The sequence below is a fragment of the Sus scrofa genome, chromosome 17 (assembly GCF_000003025.6).
Source record: "Sus scrofa isolate TJ Tabasco breed Duroc chromosome 17, Sscrofa11.1, whole genome shotgun sequence".
Taxonomy (NCBI): Eukaryota; Metazoa; Chordata; class Mammalia; order Artiodactyla; family Suidae; genus Sus; species Sus scrofa.
Genome location: NC_010459.5, coordinates 37,846,356 through 37,865,754, shown reverse-complemented (window position 1 = coordinate 37,865,754; position 19,399 = coordinate 37,846,356). Strand labels below are relative to the sequence as shown.

Sequence of the window (19,399 nt, the reverse complement as noted above, 5' to 3'; positions counted from 1 at the left end):
TTAGATGCCTTTCTAAAATTTATGAACATTTCCTTACACAATCACAATATCATTATCACACCTAGCAAAGAATCTATGCTAGTTTTATTACCTAGTACACAATCTCTAATTAAATGCTTGATTGCTTGGTGGGTTAAATCAGAATCCAATTAAAGTCATCACATTGCATTTGGTTTAGTCTCTTAAATCTAAATCTACAGCAGATCTTACAGTGTCTCTTTTTTTTTCATATCACTAACTTATTAGAAAAGCTGAGTTAACAGACTAAATTTTAAAGCACATGAGAAATACTGCATTTCTGATTTAAAAGCTCTTGGATGACAGACCTGCAGAGAACTGGTCTTGCTGGAAATTCCCTTGTAGTGCAGTGAGTTAAAGATCCAGCATTGCTGGAGTTCCCGTCGTGGCTCAGTGCAAACGAATCTAACTAGTACTTATGAAGATGCAGGTTCGATCCCAGGCCTCGCTCAGCAGATTAAGGATCCAGCCTTGGCATGAGTTGTGGTGTAGGTTGTAGACACAGCTTGTATCCCCAGTTGCTGTGGCTGTGGTAAAGGCCGGCAGCTGTAGTTTCAATTCAACCCCTAGCCTGGGAACTTCCATATGCTGCAGGTGCAACCCTAAAAAGCAAAAATAATAAAATAAATAAAATAAAATGCTGTGTGAGTATCTACAGCCCTGTAACCAGGGTCAGAACAAAGGCCACTTCATATAACCAATAGAACAGACTTTCTCAGCAACACCAAATGACTTTTTCCTGCTATGCCTCTGGTCGATGCTCTGGTGCCTATATGACCCTAGGCCAGGAAACTTCCACATGCTGTGGGTGCACCCCCCCCCAAAAAAAAACAAAACCCACAATGAGATATCACCTCATGTTTATCAGAATGGTTATCATCAAAAAAACCCAAAATAACAAATGTTGGTAAGGATGTAGAGAAAAAGGGAATCCTACACACTACTAATAGAAATGTAAATTGGTGAAGTACAGAGTTCCTTAAAAAACTAAAACTAAAAATAGGAGTTCCCGTCCTGGCGCAGTGGTTAACGAATCCGACTAGGAACCATGAGGTTGCGGGTTCGGTCCCTGCCCTTGCTCAGTGGGTTGACGATCCGGCGTTGCCGTGAGCTGTGGTGTAGGTTGCAGACGCGGCTCGGATCCCGCATTGCTGTGGCTCTGGCGTAGGCCGGTGGCTACAGCTCTGATTCAGCCCCTAGCCTGGGAACCTCCATATGCCGTGGGAGCGGCCCAAGAAATAGCAACAACAACAACAACCAAAAAAAAAAAAAAAAACCTAAAACTAAAAATAGAGGGAGTTCCCATCATGGCTCAGTGCTTAGTGAACCCGACTAGCATCCATGAAGGCACGGGTTCAATCCCTGGCCTGGCTCAGTGCGTTAAGGATCCAGCATTGCCATGAGATGTGGTGTAGGTTGCAGTCACGGCTTGGATCCCAAGTTGCTATGGCTCTGGCAGAGGACAGCGGCTACAGCTCTGATTGGACCCCTAGCCTGGGAACCTCCATATGTTGAGAGTGCGGCCCTAAAAAGACAAAAAGATGAAAAAACCCCCCACTAAAAATAGAACTACCACATCATCCAGCAATTCCACTCCTGGGTGTATGTATCTGATGAAAACAAAAACACTAATTCAAAAAGATACATGCACAATGTTCATAGCAACAACAGCCAAGATAGGGAAGCAACATAAGTGTCTGAATAATGAATGAATGAATGAATAAATAGATAAATCTTACTCTAAAGGAAAATGTATAAAACTTCATTTCCAGAAAGGAGATTTTTTTTTTTTTTTTGCTTTTTTAGGCCACACTCACAGCATCTGGACATTACCAGGCTTAGGGGTCTAATAGGAGCTACAGCTGCCAGCCTACGCCACAGCCACTACACCAACAGATCCGAGCCGCGTCTGTGACCTATACCACAGCTCATGGCAATGTTGGATCCTTAACCCACCGATAGAGGCCAGAGATCGAACCCACAACCTCATGTTTTCTAGTCGAGTTCGTTCCTGCTGCACCACAGTGGGAACTCCAAGATGTTTTGATACCAAAGATAACATGGCTTCAAATATTAATATATTTGACATTATCCTATAAGGAACTGAATTTCTTTAGACACCCGGAACACCAAGTAATTTATTGCATAAACGATATGTGTTACAAAAGGGTTCAATTCTATCATCAGTTCTGAATGACCACTTGAGTCAGGTGCTAATTAGACCCAAGCAGTCTAATGTTCTGCTAAGTTAGACAGTATTAAATTCAGAACTGTTTTAATTCTTTTCAAACTGCTTGGATTTATTTTTACTATTCTTTTCTAAACAAATTTTGAGTTGTCCTAACTTCTTGTTTTTGACAGTAACAAAGCAAAGAAGGTTGAACTTTAGGAAATTTTTAAAATCAAAGAATAAATCACCTACACAGAATACACAGGACAAGGTCTAAAAATAATATCAGGAGTTCCCGTCGTGGCGCAGTGGTTAACAAATCCGACTAGGAACCATGAGGTTGCGGGTTTGGTCCCTGCCCTTGCTCAGTGGGTTAACGATCCAGCGTTGCTGTGAGCTGTGGTGTAGGTTGCAGATGCGGCTCGGATCCCGCGTTGCTGTGGCCCTGGTGTAGGCTGGCGGCTACAGCTCCGATTAGACCCCTAGCCTGGGAATCTCCATATGCCGCGGGAGCAGCCCAAAGAAATAGCAAAAAAAAAAAAAAAGACAAAAAATAAATAAATAAAAACAATATCAGCAGCAAACAACTGGGTTGCCATCGTATTTCTACCTACTTTTAGTGCATTATTTCTCATATGTAGAAGGTTAAAAATCAAACACTTTGATAGCAATGGTATCCTGCTATATATAGCACAGTGAATTTGTGATGGAACATGATGGAGGATAATGTGAGAAAAAAAAATCTATCTGATTGTGTCACGGTGCTGTACAGTAGAAACTGACAGAACACTGTAAATCAACTATAATGGAAAAAATAAAAATCACAAAATACTGAAAACAAAAAAAAAATCAAATACTAAGTTTTTTAATGCAAGTACATATGCTCACCCCATAAATAAATCTCTGGTTAAACTGCTGCATAGCTCCTTGAAGTTGACTACGTTGGAGCTGCCATTGTTCATAGTTCCGGACGGATTCCAATGTTGGCCTCTGCCAAGTCGTAGTTCTTGTGAAATGGTCAACATAATAAATACGTCCCATGTTGTCAACCCGTCGTTCCCAGCTAAATCAGGACAAAAACAACCAGATTCAGTACATAATTGTGAAATAGATAAGAATTAAACTGGACTTCATTTTATCCCTGGTACAGGTTTGGTAAAATTTTACCTTTCAAAATTACTTTTGATTTATCTGAGGTCTTTTATATATTTTTTTTATCTTTTTATTTATTTATTTTTTCCTAGGGCCGCTCCCGTGGCATATGGAGTTCCCAGGCTAGGGGTCTAATCAGAGCTGTAGCCACCAGTCTACACCAGAGCCACAGCAACGTGGGATCCGAGCCACATCTGTGACCTACACCATAGCTCACGGTAATGCCAGATCGTTAACCCACTGAGCAAGGCCAGGGATCGAACCCGCAACCTCACGGTTCCTAGTCGGATTCATTAATCACTGCACCACAACGGGAACTCCAAGGTCTTTTACATATTTTTAAATGGACTCCATAAGCAAACGTAAGAGGAATGTTTCTAAAAATTTTTCTTAAAAGTTAAGAGGTATCAGTTAGGTTTTTGAAACACAACATATTTAATGGAGTAAGTTTTAAACAGTCATTAAGACAAAAGCTATAGAAGAAGACAATGATGAAAAGGCAAGGCTGATGGGGGATTAAGATGCTGGAATAGAAGTACTGAAGCTCACCTTCTCTCATAAAAAAACAACAAAATTACAACCAAATGATGAAAGACCTTCAACCAGGTGGACTAGAAACTTTCAAAAAAAGATACCCTACTCCAGAAAACAAACAGAAAGCCACATCAAGAGGTACAAGGGGCGATTATGTGATATTAGCGACCCCATATCTGCTGGGTGGGAGGCCCACAGACTGGAAAGTATCACAGAGACTCACCTATAGGAGTGAGAGTTCTGAGCCTCACATCAAATCCCCAAGCCTGGGGATCTGGCATTGGGAGAGAGACTCCAGAGAATCTGGCATTGAAGGCCAGTGGGGTGTGTGTGCAGGAGCTCCACGGAAGTGGGGGAAACGGAGACCCCATTCTTCAAAGGTGCACACAGGCTTTCAGGTGCACTGGGTCCCAGGGCAAAGCAGAGGCTCTATTGGAATCTGGGTCAGACCTGATTACAGTTCTTAGAGGAGCTCCTGGGAAAACAGGGAGTGACTGTGGCTCCATCTGGGGGAAGGACACTGCAGACAAAGCTCTTGGGAATATTCATCAGTGAGTGTTCCTCTAGAGGTGGCCAATTTGGAAAAATCTGGCCCCACCCATCAGTGCTGAGAAGCACCAGGCCAAACAATAACCCGAGTGGGATCAGGCCCCCACCCATCAGTAAACAGGCTGCCTGAAGAACCCCGCCCCCCCAGGCACACGGGCCTCTCTAATCTCACTCAGAGACAAAGCCTCATCCACCAGAAGGATAGGAATCAGCACCACCTACCAGTGGGCAGGCACCAGTCCCTCCCATCAGGAAGCCTACAGCAAGCCTCTGTACCAACTTCAGCCACAAGGGGGGCAGACATCAAAGGTAAGAGAGGCTATAACTCTACTGTCTGCAAAATGGACACCACACCAAAAACTTACAAAAATGAAAAAGCAAAGACCTATAACTCAGATAAGGGAGCAAGAAAAAACCCCAGAAAAATAGCTAACTGATCTTGAGATTATCAGCCTCCAGGAAAAAGACTTTAGACTGAGGATGCTGAAGATGATGCAAGACACTGGAAATAAACTGGAGGCAAGATTGATAATTTACAGCAAACACTGAGCAAAGAAATACAAGATTTAAAACCTAAGCAAGCAGAGACGCAAAATACAATAACTGAAATAAATTCATTAGTAGCAACCAACAGCAGAATACAGGAGGCAGAAAAACGAATAAGGGAGGTGGAAGACAGACTAGTGCATATCACAATGCAGAACAGAAAAGAGAAAAAAGACTTAAAAGAAATGAAGACAGTATTGAAGAATTCTGGGACAATGTTAAACACACCAGCATCCATATTATAGGGGTGCCAGAAGAATAGAGAGAGAAAGGGACAGAAAAAATATTCGAAGAGCTAATATCCAAAAACTTCTCTAACATGGGAAAGGAACCACTCACTCAAATCTAGGAAGCACAAGTACCATGTAAAATAAACCCAAGGAGGAACACCCCGAGACACATCTTAATCAAACTGACCAAAATTAAAGACAAAGAGAAAATATTGAAAGCAGCTAGGGAAAAGAAACAACATACAAGGGAATCCCGATAAGGTTATCAGCAGATTTTTCAGCTGAAACTCTGCAGGCCAAAGGTGTGACACAATATACTTAACATGATGAAAGGGAAAAACCTCCAACCAAAATTACTTTACCCAGCAAGACTCTCATTCAGATCTGAAGGAGAAACAAAAAGCTTTACACATAAGCAAAAGCTAAGAGAATTCAGCAACACTAAACCAGCTTTTCGACAAATACTAAAGGAACTTCTCTAGGCAGAAAAGAAAAAGGCCACAATTAGAAACAAAAATACCACAAATGACAAGGCTCACCAATAAAGGCATATTACAGCAAAGATAGGAAATCATCCACACACAAATATGTTATCAAAATCAGAAATCATGAAAAAAGAAGGGTACAAATGCAGGACACTGGAGATGCACTTGCAATTAAGAGACCAACAACTTAATACAACCCTGTATATATACAGGATATCAAAAGTTCAGGGTAACTGAAAACCAAAAATCTACAATTGATACGCACACAAATAAGAAAAATTAACTCAAATACAACACTAAAGATAGTCATCAAACCACAAGAGGCGAGAACAAAAGAAGGGAAGGAAAAAGAGCAACAAAAGCAAAACTAAAACAGTTAATAAAATGGCAATACGAACACACACATCAATAATTACCTTAAAAGTAAATGGACTAAATGCCCAACCAAAAGACATAGACTGGCTGAGTGGATACAAAAACAAGACCCATATATTATGCTGTCTTCAAGAGACCCACTTCACTTCTAGGGACACATACAAATTGAACGTGAGAGGACAGAAGAAAACATTCCATGCAAATGGAAACAAAAGAAAGCTGGAGTAGCAATACTCATGTCAGACAAAACAAACCTTAAAATAAAGAATATTATAAGAGATAAGGAAGAACGTTAATAATGATCAAAGGATCAATCCAAGAAGATGATATAACAATTGTAAATATATATGCACCCAACATAGGATCACCTCAATATGTAAGGTAACTGCTAACAACCTTAAAAGGAGAAATTGACAATAACACAATAATAGCAGGGGACTTTAACAAAGCACTTACAGCAATGGACAGATCATCCAGACAGAAAATCAACAAGGAAACACATGCCCTAAATGAAGCATTAGACCAGATGGACTTAATAGATATTTATAGGATATTCCATCCAAAAGCAGCATAATAAACATTATTCTCAAGTGCACATGGAACATTCTCTAGGATTGATCACATTCTGGGCCACAAATCAAGCCTCAGTAACTTTAATTGAAATCTATCGAGCATCTTTTCCAATCACAAGGCTGTATGCTATATGACTAGAAATCAACAAGAAATAAACCACAAAAAACATGAACACGGGGAAACTAAACAACATGCTACTAAACAACCAATGGATCACTGAAGAAATCAAAGAGGAAATTTAAAAATACCCTAGAAGCAAATGACAACAAAAATACAATACTCCAAAACCTATAGGATGCAGCAAAACTAGTTCTAAGAGGGAAGTTTATACCAACATAAGCCTACCTCAGGAAATAAGAAAGAGCTCAAATAAACGATCTAACTTAACATCTAAAGCAGCTAGAGGGAGAACAGACAAGACCTAAAGGACACAATGAGCTTCTCTGCAGAACAGATACTTAACTAACAGACTTTGAAAACTTATGGTTTCCAAATGAGGCAGGTTGGGGGATATGGGGATGCACTGGAGTTTTGGGAAGGAAATGCTATAAAATTTGATCGTGATGATTGTTGTACAACTATAAATAATAACATTCATCCAGTAATTTAAAAAAATGAAGAGAAATGCTCTCATTTTCTGTCAAATGGTCTTTTGACTTGCAATCCTAACAGGAATATATATAGCTTTTCACAGATTTAAAAAAAACACATTTTCACAAGAATAGATCTTATTTATCTTTCAACTGGGTACATAACACTAAGTAAACAAACACTGATAAAATAATTTGGTGATTTCTACCTGGTTGATTGCTTAGGGTTATTTCTACTACTCTAATATTATAAATACAGAATAGGTTTCAGGATACTCCTTGGATACTCAGGTTCCTTATTAAAAATGGTATAGTATTTGCATATAAATAGGCACAACCTCCACATATCCCCTCATATACTTTATTTGGGTTTGGGGGGTTTTCTTTTTAGGGTCACCCATGGCATATGGAGGTTCCCAGGATAGGGGTCAAATCAGAGCTACAACTGGCAATCTACACCAGAGACGCAGTAATGCCAGATCTCAGCCATACCTGTGACCTACACCACAGCTCACGGCAATTCTGGGTCCTTAAGTCTGAGTGAGGCCAGGGATGGAACATGCAGCCTCAAGGATACTAGTCAGATTCTTTTCCGCTGAGCCATGACAGGAACTCCCCCCTTCTATACTTTAGATAATCCTACATTACTTACAATACCTAACACAATGTAAATGCTATGTAAATAACTGCCTGTATGGGCAAATTCAAGTTTTGTTTTTAGGAACCACCTGGAATTTCTTCCCCCCAATATTTTCGACCCATGCACACAAAAGGCCAACTGTAGTAAATTAATAAATACTTTTATATATCAAAGATATTTTGTTCCTTTGCATTGTCTGTTTAGAATTTCTGGAGAAGGTTTTACTAAGAGTATGTGTATTACTATGGTTATATATATTTTCCGAGGGCTTTAGCTAATTTATACTACCACCAACAATGTTATAAGGTAACATTCCTCCACAATCTCACAAATACTGGATATTATCTGTTTTGTTTTGTTTGTCTTTTTGCCTTTTCTAGGGACGCTCCCGTGGCACATGGAGGTTCCCAGGCTAGGGGTCAAATCGGAGCTGTAGCCGCTGGCCTACACCAGGGCCACAGCAATCCTGGATCTGAGCCACGTCCGTGGCCTACACCACAGCTCATGGCTTATCTGCTAATTTAACAAGTAAAAACTACCCTTCAGGTGTCTATTTAAGATTATTAGCACGATTAGAAGTTCCCGTCGTGGCTCAGTGGTAAACGAATCCGAATAGGAACCATGGGGTTGCAGGTTGGATCCCTGGCCTCACTCAGTGGGTTAAGGATTCAGCATTGCCATAAGCTGTGGTGTAGGTTGCAGACTCAGCTCAGATCTGGCATTGCTGTGGCCGGCGTCTACAGCTCTGATTAGACCCCTAGCCTGGGAACCTCCATACGCCGCGGGTGCAGCCCAAAAAAGACAAAGACAGAAATAAAAAAGATTATTAGCATGATTAAATATTTCCCCATTTGCTACTGAATACTTTTTTTTCTTTTTTCCTTCTTAAGGCCACACCCATGGCATACAGAGGTTCCCAGGCTAGGGGTCGAATTGGAGTTGTTGCTGCCGGCCTACGCCATAGCCATAGCAATGCCAGGTCTGAGCCACGCCTGTGACCTACACCACAGCTCTCAGAAACGTCAGATCTTTAACCCACTGAGATAGACCAGGGATTGAACGTGCAACCTCATGGTTCCTAGCTGGATTTATTTCTGCTGAGCCATGACAGGAACTCCATGCTACTGACTACTCTTGAATAAAATTTTTTTCTTACAGTTTTTACTTACAATTATTTTATATAAATGTTAAATGCTTAACACCATGGATTTACATATCCCCATTTTACTAATTATCCCAAACTATCTTGCAGTCATTTCACTAACATATATGAATTTTTTATTTTAAGAATTTTACCTTAATATATATGACAGAACCTATAATTCTTATTCGGTTAAAAGAAACTATCTTATAACTCTATGGTCTGAGACAGGTAAAAGTTCACAAAGGAAAACTTAGAAGTAGCAAAACCCATGAAAGTCAGAAATGAGTGAAAATAAGTCATTCATCATGGTCAATCAATTCCTTGACTCTCTTCTCCCCAGTCGGCATCTATCACAAAACAAAGTAGACAGAGAAAAGACCAACAAGAAGAGGAAAAGTAGAAAGGTAGGGAAGATTTCATACAGATATATTTCTATAGTAAATACTTTTTTTCTTCTTTAATTCAGATACTTACCCAGGAGGTAGAGGTTCTGGTCTATCCCAAGTAGTTCTCTTTTCAATATGATCTACATAGTAAACTCGTCCATGCTGGTCCACTCTCTGCTCCCAACTTAAACACAAAATTTAAAAGGCTAATATGCTACAAGCATGAGAAGGCTGCCTTTTAATCCTGTCTTTGTTTTTTTCTCTTATATGGTATTACAGAACTTGGGACAAGTAAGCATGTCAGTATACACAGCAGATTATCAGAATTTAAAAAATTAGGAATAAAATCAAGAAATACTATCCCAAGGATGACACACAGTGAATAAGTAAGATTTCTCCTACAGAAGTCCTGCTCTAGCAGATGTCTTACATTTCTAAAAAGGCTTGAGGCAATGAACTATGAAGACAAAATCCATCTCAATCTGATCAGATTATACAGAGGACTTGAGTGTAAAAGAAAACTAATTAATGTTATGAAATCTGAAGACAGACTGAACTGTTAACTGAAGGGCAAAGGACAGTTACCATTCTAGAAAAGCTGAAATCAAAGAATAAGACTTGAGCAGATGTGCCCCTGCATAGTCCCATGGACAAAGTCAATCTGAGTATTCTCATTTCCTTGGTAGGTTTATTCTTAAAGTGAAAACCATAAGAATAAATCAAGATAGTTCAGAAGAACCAATTACTTCAGAGCACCTACCCAGATTCTCTTTGCTAATATCCCTTGCACAAACAACATTCTGATCTGGCTTCCCATGTAGGGCTTTCAAAAAGGAAAATGGCTTAACTACCCACATAAGTAATACAGACTGTTTAACAATAAAATCCTCATCATTAAAGTTTATCAATTCATCACCTAATCAATTGATTTGATTAGCATTCTGAGCACTGGAATAGTCTGAATGCCACAAAGTGTGTGTATACAAAAATAATAATTTTTTAAATATCCAGTAGATGTTTAAAGACTGAGTATTAATTTTGTTTCCTAAATTATTCTTACTTTGCTACATATGACTTTACGATGGGAAAAAAAATTTTATGTAATCTTTTTCTCCTTCAAAGAAATGGCAATTTGTCTTTTTTTTTTTTTTTGTCTTTTTTGTCTTTTCTAGGGCCGCACCCATGGCATAATGGAGATTCCCACCTAGGGGTCTAATATCAGAGGTGTAGCCGCTGGCCTACACCACAGCCACAGCCACAGAAATTTGGGATCCGAGCCGCGTCTGCGACCTACTTCACAGCTCATAGCAACATGGGATCCTTAACCCACTAAGCAAGGCCAGGGATGGAACCCACAACCTCATGGTTCCTACTGAGCCACAACGTGAACGCCAGAAATGGCAATTTGAACTAGGTGAATATTTTATTACTTGGCCTTAGTTATTTTTTTAATACCTCAGAGTTCTTCAGTTTAAAAAAAATTTTTTTTTCTTCCACTTTGCTATGGAAATGAGGGAGAAATTTCAAAAGTATTTTTTTTTGTTCAGTTTGACTCTAGACAATACCCCACTCCACATACGCAAATCAGAACAGCTTTTTAAAGAATGGAGTTCAGCGTGGTTCAACAAGGAACTGGTTTTGTCACTACAGTGGCTTGGGTCACAGCTCTGGCACAGGTTCGACTACCGGCCCTGAAACTTACGTATGACACGAGTGCAACCAAAAATAAAAATGAAGAATACAAATGTTTTTGGTTTTGTTTCATTTTTAGGGCCGCACCTGTGGCATATGGAAGTCCCCTGGCTAGGGGCTGAATTGGAGCTACAGCTGCCAGCCTATACCACAGCCACAGCAATGCCAGATTCAAAACACATCTGTGACCTATACCACAGCTCAACAGCAACACCAGATCCTTAACCCACTGATCTGGGCCAGAGATTGAACTGGCACCCTTACAGATACTAGTCAGGCTTGTTACCACTGAGCTATAATGGGAACTCCAGAAAACAAATGTTAACAAAAACAATTACTCACCCAGGTGGAAGGGGAGCTTGAGGTACAGGATTTAATGGCCTAGGGCCTGAGCCTCCAGAAATAGTAAGAGGAATTATTAATCCAGATGTTGCTCCTTCAGATGTATTTGAATTTGTATTCGTTGGTGGCAGAGAGCCTGTACTAGAGCCATCACTTTCAGAAGTGGCAGAAGGTGAGCCATTGACAGATGCTTTAAAATTTGAGAAAAACAGAAAAATTTTCAGAAATCTAAATTTAGGATAGAATATTGACTTAAAAAATAAAAAGGTAGCTGACAAATACACAACTTAAAGTATGGATATGCCAGTAAAAATCACTTAAAAAAGATAAATAATAGGAGATAGCCAATGGTCCCACCTAGTAAGCCTGTTTACCACTTTTTAGATCCTGTCTACCCTGTGTTTCATTATAATTTTGAAGCACGTACAGATTCTCATTTCCTGATGCCAAAGGAAATAAACTTTTAGAAAAGTGTTCATGTCCCTTGGTATAGGTTCATTTAGTAATTTTTCATACTCTTAAAACAGGTCTGAAACCCTACAGATATCTGACCAACTATTGTTACCTATAATATGGAAGATTTGACTGATAATAACTATTATATATAGTGATACATAACTTATGTAACTATAGGGATATTATTGCTTAATTACATATTATAGCTTCAGGAAATACTTGTTGACAAAACAATTCCTGGAGGAAGTCATCAATATTATGACAAAGTAATACATAAACTTAAGGACTTGGAATATACTGTTAACGTGATAATCTACAGAAAAAAGGGCAAGATGTATAACTAAACACAAAGTGACTAGGGGAAGGGGGAAGGAGTGGGATAGATGAGGAGTTTGGGGTTGGCAGATGCAAACTATTACATATGGAATGGTAAGCAATGGGTCCTACTATATAGCATGGGGAACTATGTCCAACCTCTTGGGTTAGAACATGATGGAACTCAGTATTTAAAAAAAAAAAAAAAAAAAAAAAATATATATATATATATATATATATATATGTACGACTGGATCACTTTGGTGTATAGCAGAAATTGAAGGAACACTGTAAATCAACTATAATTTAATAAACAAGTCATTAAATAAAATCATTTGTGGACAATTTGCTTTTCTAATACTACTTGAATTATTTTATATTTCCTGTCCACATACTAACACATGGAAGTTAAAAAAAAAAGAATTAAGGATTTATTCTCGTTAATCAGAACATTAAATATTCTAATTAGAGATGTCTACATTTTTATTACATGAAAAATGTTTACTTATATAATTTTTGCTTCAATATCTGAATATCATTTAGCATTGTTGGGTTACTTGCCATTTATTGACTGGCTTTTTAAAGGATATAATGAGAATAAGCAGCCAGATCCTTGACTATGAAATGCTTATGTTGCAAACCCTGAAAAAAGTTGTAATCTTATCTGTACTCCCTATACTTTTATATAGCACACATGTGATTTTCATTCTCAGTAGAGCACCTGCCTCAATAACTTTTCTGCCACTCTGGGCAGAAAAACTTAGATTTTTGATTACTTGATTATTACAGAAAGCACATCTTGATTATTACAGAAAGATCATTCTTCTTGGCCAAAATCTTAACTGTAAAAATACAGCTAGAAAACTAACCTAAAAGGGTCTCCTAACACTTACCTGATAATCAAATCCCAGAGAGAATATTATTTACAATCACAGTACTAAGAGCTACATCCCTAGTGTATGGCTGGAATACACACCTGGTCTACGTGGGGTAGGTGGAGGTGGTCGTGAAGGTCTTGGAGGCCTAGAAGGTTTAAAACCGCCATTTGAGAGTGAAGGAGAATTATTCCCATTGACCCTCCTACTGTCGCTAGACCCTGCATCCTCAAGGTCATCTGATCCATTTGTGTTCACTCTGGGTAAGAAGAAAGCAAGAGAAAAAGAATGCTCTATCAATTTAACAAAAAACCAGAAGGAAGACCAAAACTTAAAGTTCTAGGAGCCTGAGAAAGCCACCTAATTAATTTCTCAGAGCCCACTGAGAAACAGAGAGGGTTTAAACAAGGGCAAAGAAATACTTGGGACCATTCCGAATTACTAGGTATGCTGGTTAGGAATACGGGGTTCCTGTCATGGCGCAAGAGAAACAAGTCCAACTAGCAGCCATGAGGTTGGTGGGTTCTATCCCTGGCCTCGCTTAATGGGTTAAGGATGAAGCCTTGGCATGAGCTATGGTGTAGGTTGTAAACACAGCTTGGATCCCACCTTGCTGTGACGCAGGCCGGCGGCTACAGCTCCAATTAGACCCCTAGCCTGGGAACCTCCATATGCTGCGGGAGCAGCCCTAGAAAAAGACAAAAAAAAAAAAAAATTTTTCAAATGAATTTAAAAAGAACACCATTTTATCACAAGAATAGATAACTTAATCATTATTTCCTTGGTTTACATCAGTTCATAATATTATTTAGGTGTGGGATAGGGCTGATTTTCATAGCACGAGAAAAAGTACTCTACCCCCTTCCAGCAAATAGTATATAAAATATTCAAAGTTGGTGATCTAGAAGAGAGGTACTCACAGACTTTTTTAAAGGCACTCTCATTTCTTCAAAGCAATTTGATATCAATTGGAGGGAAGAAAGGGGGGAGAACAACTAAGAGGAATGTCAGGCTAGTACTGTCAGTTATACACAATTGATTCCTTTCCCTAGGGAGGCTAGCTGTTGACTAGAAAGTAGAGCATGAGTTAACAGGTCTGGATGTGCTTCAGCTAAAGCTCTGATATGTACGACCTGGAACCACTACACATTATTACTGTATACTCCTGGATCTCACAACAGGTCCGAATAAAATCTAATAGATTCAAGAAACTAAAATAGAGCTAATAACCTATTAAATCCCCCCCCCATGGGGGGAGACAGATCCACAGCATGTGGAAGTCCCTGGGCCAGGGATCAACCCCATGCCACAGCAGAGACCCAGACTGCTGCAGTGACAACACTGGATCCTTTAACCCACTGTGCCACAAAAGAACTCTTTAAATGACTTTCATGCTATGTTTCCCAGAAGTCTTTGGGCATTTTCTACTCAAAATATAGTATTTGGACCAGAAACAAGCACAATACATAGGAGCTTGTTAGAAATGCACAATCTTTGACTCAACTCCCAGTGCACTATAACAGAGACAGCATTTTAACAAGATATCCAGATGACCTGTGTGAACAGCAGGGTATAACAAGTACTGCTCTGGGGGTTCCTCAAATGCTTATAAATGGAAATGCTCAGTAATAGGCAGTCAGCTCTAACCAGGCACAGCAAGACTGACTGCAGTAAAGACCAAGCAATCCCAGAATATAAACCGAATGTAGCAAGCAAGAGTGAGCTTTGACACCACTCTCCTTCCCCTAGATGTTGAGTCATATACTTGTTTGTTTGGAGTTGTATGCCTCTGACATCCTGGGTACTGCCTCTATATACTCTTTCAAGAGGTGACTAATTTAAAAGAAAGGTACTTGATGCTTTTAAAAAGACAAATAATTGGTAGAATGGACCAAAAATGGGAAACTACGGTTTCTAGCCCTACTCTCCAATTGACAAGTTATGTAACCAAAGAAAAGTTATTTAATGTCTCTACGCCTCACAAGTGCACTGACCTAGAGTAAATGATTCCTTAAAACCTTCTCTGCTAGAAGGTTCATACTAAATTACCCACCTACTGCTATTGGAGTTTTAGAGATTTATGGAGACAGACCATTCAGGGCATGTTGTAAATCTGCTATGGTAAGGAAAGGCACAGCAGAAACTGATTCTAAAGATGTTGTCTTGTGTTTAAGGTTAGAATCTTAAACATTAGATTTAAGATTTTAACATGCAGCTATAGCTGCTGGCCTGCACCACAGCCCACAGCAACACAGGATTCAAGCCCTGTCTTCAAGCTACACCACAGCTCAGGGCAACACCAGATCCCCAACCCCACTGAACAAGGCCATGGATCGAACCCACATCCTCATGGATACTAGTCAAGATTTGTTTCTGCTGTGCCCCCTACTACTTTATCTTTAATTCAGTCTCCACGACCTTTAACCCCCTCTATCTTCACAGTCCCTCAGTTCCCTTCAGGTCTCATTAGGGCTCTATCACAGGCTACACCTTTAATTCACTATTGCCCAACACTTCCCCACCCCCAAGCAACCTTTTGATACTAAAACTAGTCTTTCATTTACTTTCCCCACTACCGTTCTCTGAGGTCAGCAAGTAATGCTGGAGAATGTTCCAGCTGAGAAATTAGATGCTTATTAGTAAATAAACTAGGTAAAGTATCATATTAAAGGGCAAATAGTTCTGCAAAAATCCTGACTAATTTTCCACTGAGAGAAGTAAGGAAAAGTCCTGAGGTTTTCATTTTCAATGAATCACAAGACAAAAATTCTTTTTTGGGGTACCAAAATGGGTATTATTTTTTCCTGTTTGTAATTAAAAAAAAAAAAAGTCAAAGCTCAAGTTCCCCAAAAGAGAAATAATTAGAAATGACAGATGACTATGAAAACCTCTACCACAGGTTCAATGGGATTGGTGTACTAGTGTTAAAATTAACAGCAAAAAATTTTAATAGTAATTTTTAATTTTTAATAATTTAAAATTTTAATAGTAACTTTAAAAATTTAATAGTAATTTAAATATTTTAATAGCAATTTCATGGGACAAAGGGCTTTTACTAGGTCCTGTACAATTATAAAGACACAAGCAAAAGACAGAAAAAGTTAATATTTGTGCTTCTTCAGTTTATAATCTTTTTATTCTAACAAACTTCAGTTCCTAAAGCTTGATCACTTCAGAATAACTGAGGCAACATGGACTTCAGTTTACATTATTCGACAACTTCAACTGAGCTACAAAATCATTTACTACATCTATTCCTGGCCATGTTCCCATTGCTCTTTCTTAAGACTTTTTCTATCTCCTCAAATACCTAATCCCAATTTGTAGATGACCCTGAATCCTCCTCTTCTCTAAAATGATGATTTTCAGCTATTCTTGAACATTCTTTTCCACTTTAAAATTTCTCTGTGTGACTAAACATCTCCATTTCCCATTTCTGCGGAAAAAAATCGATCTTCGCTTTTTCAAGGCTTATCTGTGTGTCCTTAACATATTCCGTAAGACTTTTCACCAACATTTAACACCTTTCTTGTCTCTTCCATCATCTTCCTTCTAGATTATTCCTCTCAGCCACAAATATAACTGAACACTTCCAGAGAAATCCCTTGTGGCTCAGTGGATTAAGGATTCGGTATTGTCCCTGCCATGGCTCTGGTTATAGTTGTGATACAAGTTTGATCCCCCACATATGAACTTGCACAAGCCACAGAAGAAGTCAAAAACAAAAAAACTTCCCTAGATCTCTTGTAATGCAACAGGTTAAAGATCTGGCTGTGCCTCTGGTTTCTCCCGTGGCACAGGTTCAATCCCTGGCCCAGGAACTACCAACATGGTGTGAGCACGGCCAAAATAAATAAATTAAAATTTAAAAAAAAATTTCTATATTAATTGCTCAAGCTGTTCTCTCATTCTCCTTTCCTACACATAATTTTTTACATTTATGCAATTAATACATTTATTCCATTTTAACTTTTAATTAAAAATCGAAATTAAAAATCCTAATTATAAAATAAAAATTACCATCAAATCTATATTCTAGAGATTATTACCATTAAGAAATCAAAGCACCTCTTATCTGTCCTTTTTCATTGGCTATGACTGACTATATTTATACAATGTATGTGATCATACAGTTTTCATATCCTGGATTGAATTTTTGTTTTATCATTCATTACAAACTGGGCATTTCACCAAAATTATCCAAAAACATTTCTGGGTTTTGTTTTGTTGTCTATTGTCTTTTTAGGGCCACAGCTGTAGCATATGGAAGTTCCCAGGCTAGGGGTCCAATTGGAGCTGTAGCCGCCAGCCTACTCCATAGCCAAAGCAACACGGGATTTGAGCCCCATGTGCAACCTAAACCATAGCTCACAGCAAGGCCAGAGATCGAAACCGCAACCTCATGGTTACTAGTTGGGTTCGATAACCACTGAGCCACAACGGGAACTCCCAAAAATATTTCTAATGACTGCTGAATACTTGATCATGTGGACATAGCATAACAATCTTTTTTCAGGAAAGAGGGGTGACATTTTCTATTTCCTCCGGGTAGACTGCCTGAACAAAATAGCTGGGTCATGTATGCAAGTATTTTGAAGGCTGAAATACCAACTGCTAATTTAAGAAAAAAAAAAAAAAAATATATATATATATATATATATTACTATTTTAGGACTGCACCTGTGACATATGGAAATTCCTGGGCTAGGGATCAAAGTGGAAATAAAGCTGCAGACACCTATAGCCACATCAACAACTGATCCTAGCCTGTGTGCTACAGGTACAAACAAACAAACAAATCCCATTTCACCATAAAGTACTTATGTATTTTGAAGTCTGCCAATTTAGTAAGTAAAAATGTTAATGTTCAACAGTACTTATAGGGCATCTGAGTTTCTTCTTCCATGCACGACTATATATATGTCTATGTCTTTTGTATATTTTTCTATTATAAAAGAATAGTTTTTCCTTATTACTTTATAATATGAAGACATTAATTTGTATCATTTAATGATGATAAATTATTTATCATCATTAGTTAAATGTCATTTGTTTTAAATTTTATATTTCTGAAAACACAAGGTTTTTCCATTTCTATATAATTAAATGTATTTAGAAATATTTTGTTCTAACAGTTTTATAGTTTCATTTTTAAAAACTAATTTCTTTGGCCACACTCAGGGCATGGAGAAGTTCCTAGGCTGCCAGCCTATACCACAACCACAGCAATGCCAGACCTGAGCCTCTCCTGTGACCTACACCACAGCTCATGGCACTACTGGATCCTTTAACCCTTTGTGCAAAGCCAGGGGTCGAACCCGTGTCCTCATGGATACTAGTTGGGTTTGTTTCTGCTGAGCCACAACAGGAACTTCTGGTTCCTGTTATTTCAGTTAATCTTTAAATATCTCTATGGGATAGGTAGGTATCATTTTTGCAAGTGATGAGAAAAACAAAACTTGGAAAAGGAAAGGAACTTGCCTGAATTAATAGCATAAGTGGCATAGCTGCACCTGGGACTACCTTACCTTCGGAGCCTGAATTCATAATCATTGTTTTACTTTGCCTAAAGTGGAATGCTTTTTTTTCTCCATGTAAGTGCTTATTGTTGAATAAATGTTTTCATTGCACAAGCTAGAGTCACATGGAGACTTTGTTTGCAAGTGTAGGCATATATATTTTTTGATAGAGAGAAATGTCTTTCAAAATATCTGAACAGGGACATTGATATGGCCAAAACTCCATATGAAAAATTATTTGATGGTCAAGTATAGTTTGGATTATATGGTGGTGGTGGTGAAGGTAAGAAGACCTTTTTGGGAACTTATTATAGTCATCCACTGAAAGACAGTGAAGGTTACAACTGGAGCAGTGCAGAAGAGTAGAAAGAGAATGTGGAAGTGAAATCAGTGGGACTTAGGCATTGAGTGTCAAGAGACACATAAGAGAAGAAAAGTCAGACTGCCTGGGAGGGTAGCAGTGTCATCCACAGAACTAGAAGACTAGCTTTGGGAGTGCAGTTATTCCAGATCTACATTTATTGGTACCAGTGGATGACAATGAAACAATTTCTGATTTCAAATTATTTTAGATATTATCTTTGGAATCATGGAATTTGAGACCCTGGGGGTGGGGGGGCAGAATTCACAGAGAAAGAAAAGAAAGACAAGAACAGGACCACAAGTGCCTATATTTAGTGAAGAGGAGGAAAAGGACAAACTGAAGGATATATGGGAGTGTAAGATTAGAAAAGCAGTGTCACAGATATTGAGAGAGAAATGTTGGGAGTTCCCGTCGTGGCGCAGTGGTTAACGAATCCGACTAGGA

General features: G+C 38.7%; 1 long non-coding RNA gene across 4 annotated transcripts in view; it reads right to left on the bottom strand.

Moving 5' to 3' along the window:
- ITCH overlaps positions 1–19,399 on the bottom strand; it is a 108,851-nt gene that overhangs the window by 53,209 nt on the left and 36,243 nt on the right. For all 4 annotated transcript variants that reach the window (XR_002340135.1, XR_002340136.1, XR_002340138.1 and 1 more), the window contains 4 exons: positions 13,174–13,331; positions 11,427–11,616; positions 9,481–9,576; positions 3,077–3,251 (listed from right to left, as the gene is read on the bottom strand). This is a non-coding gene — a long non-coding RNA (itchy E3 ubiquitin protein ligase). The remainder of the gene's footprint in view (positions 1–3,076; positions 3,252–9,480; positions 9,577–11,426; positions 11,617–13,173; positions 13,332–19,399) is intronic.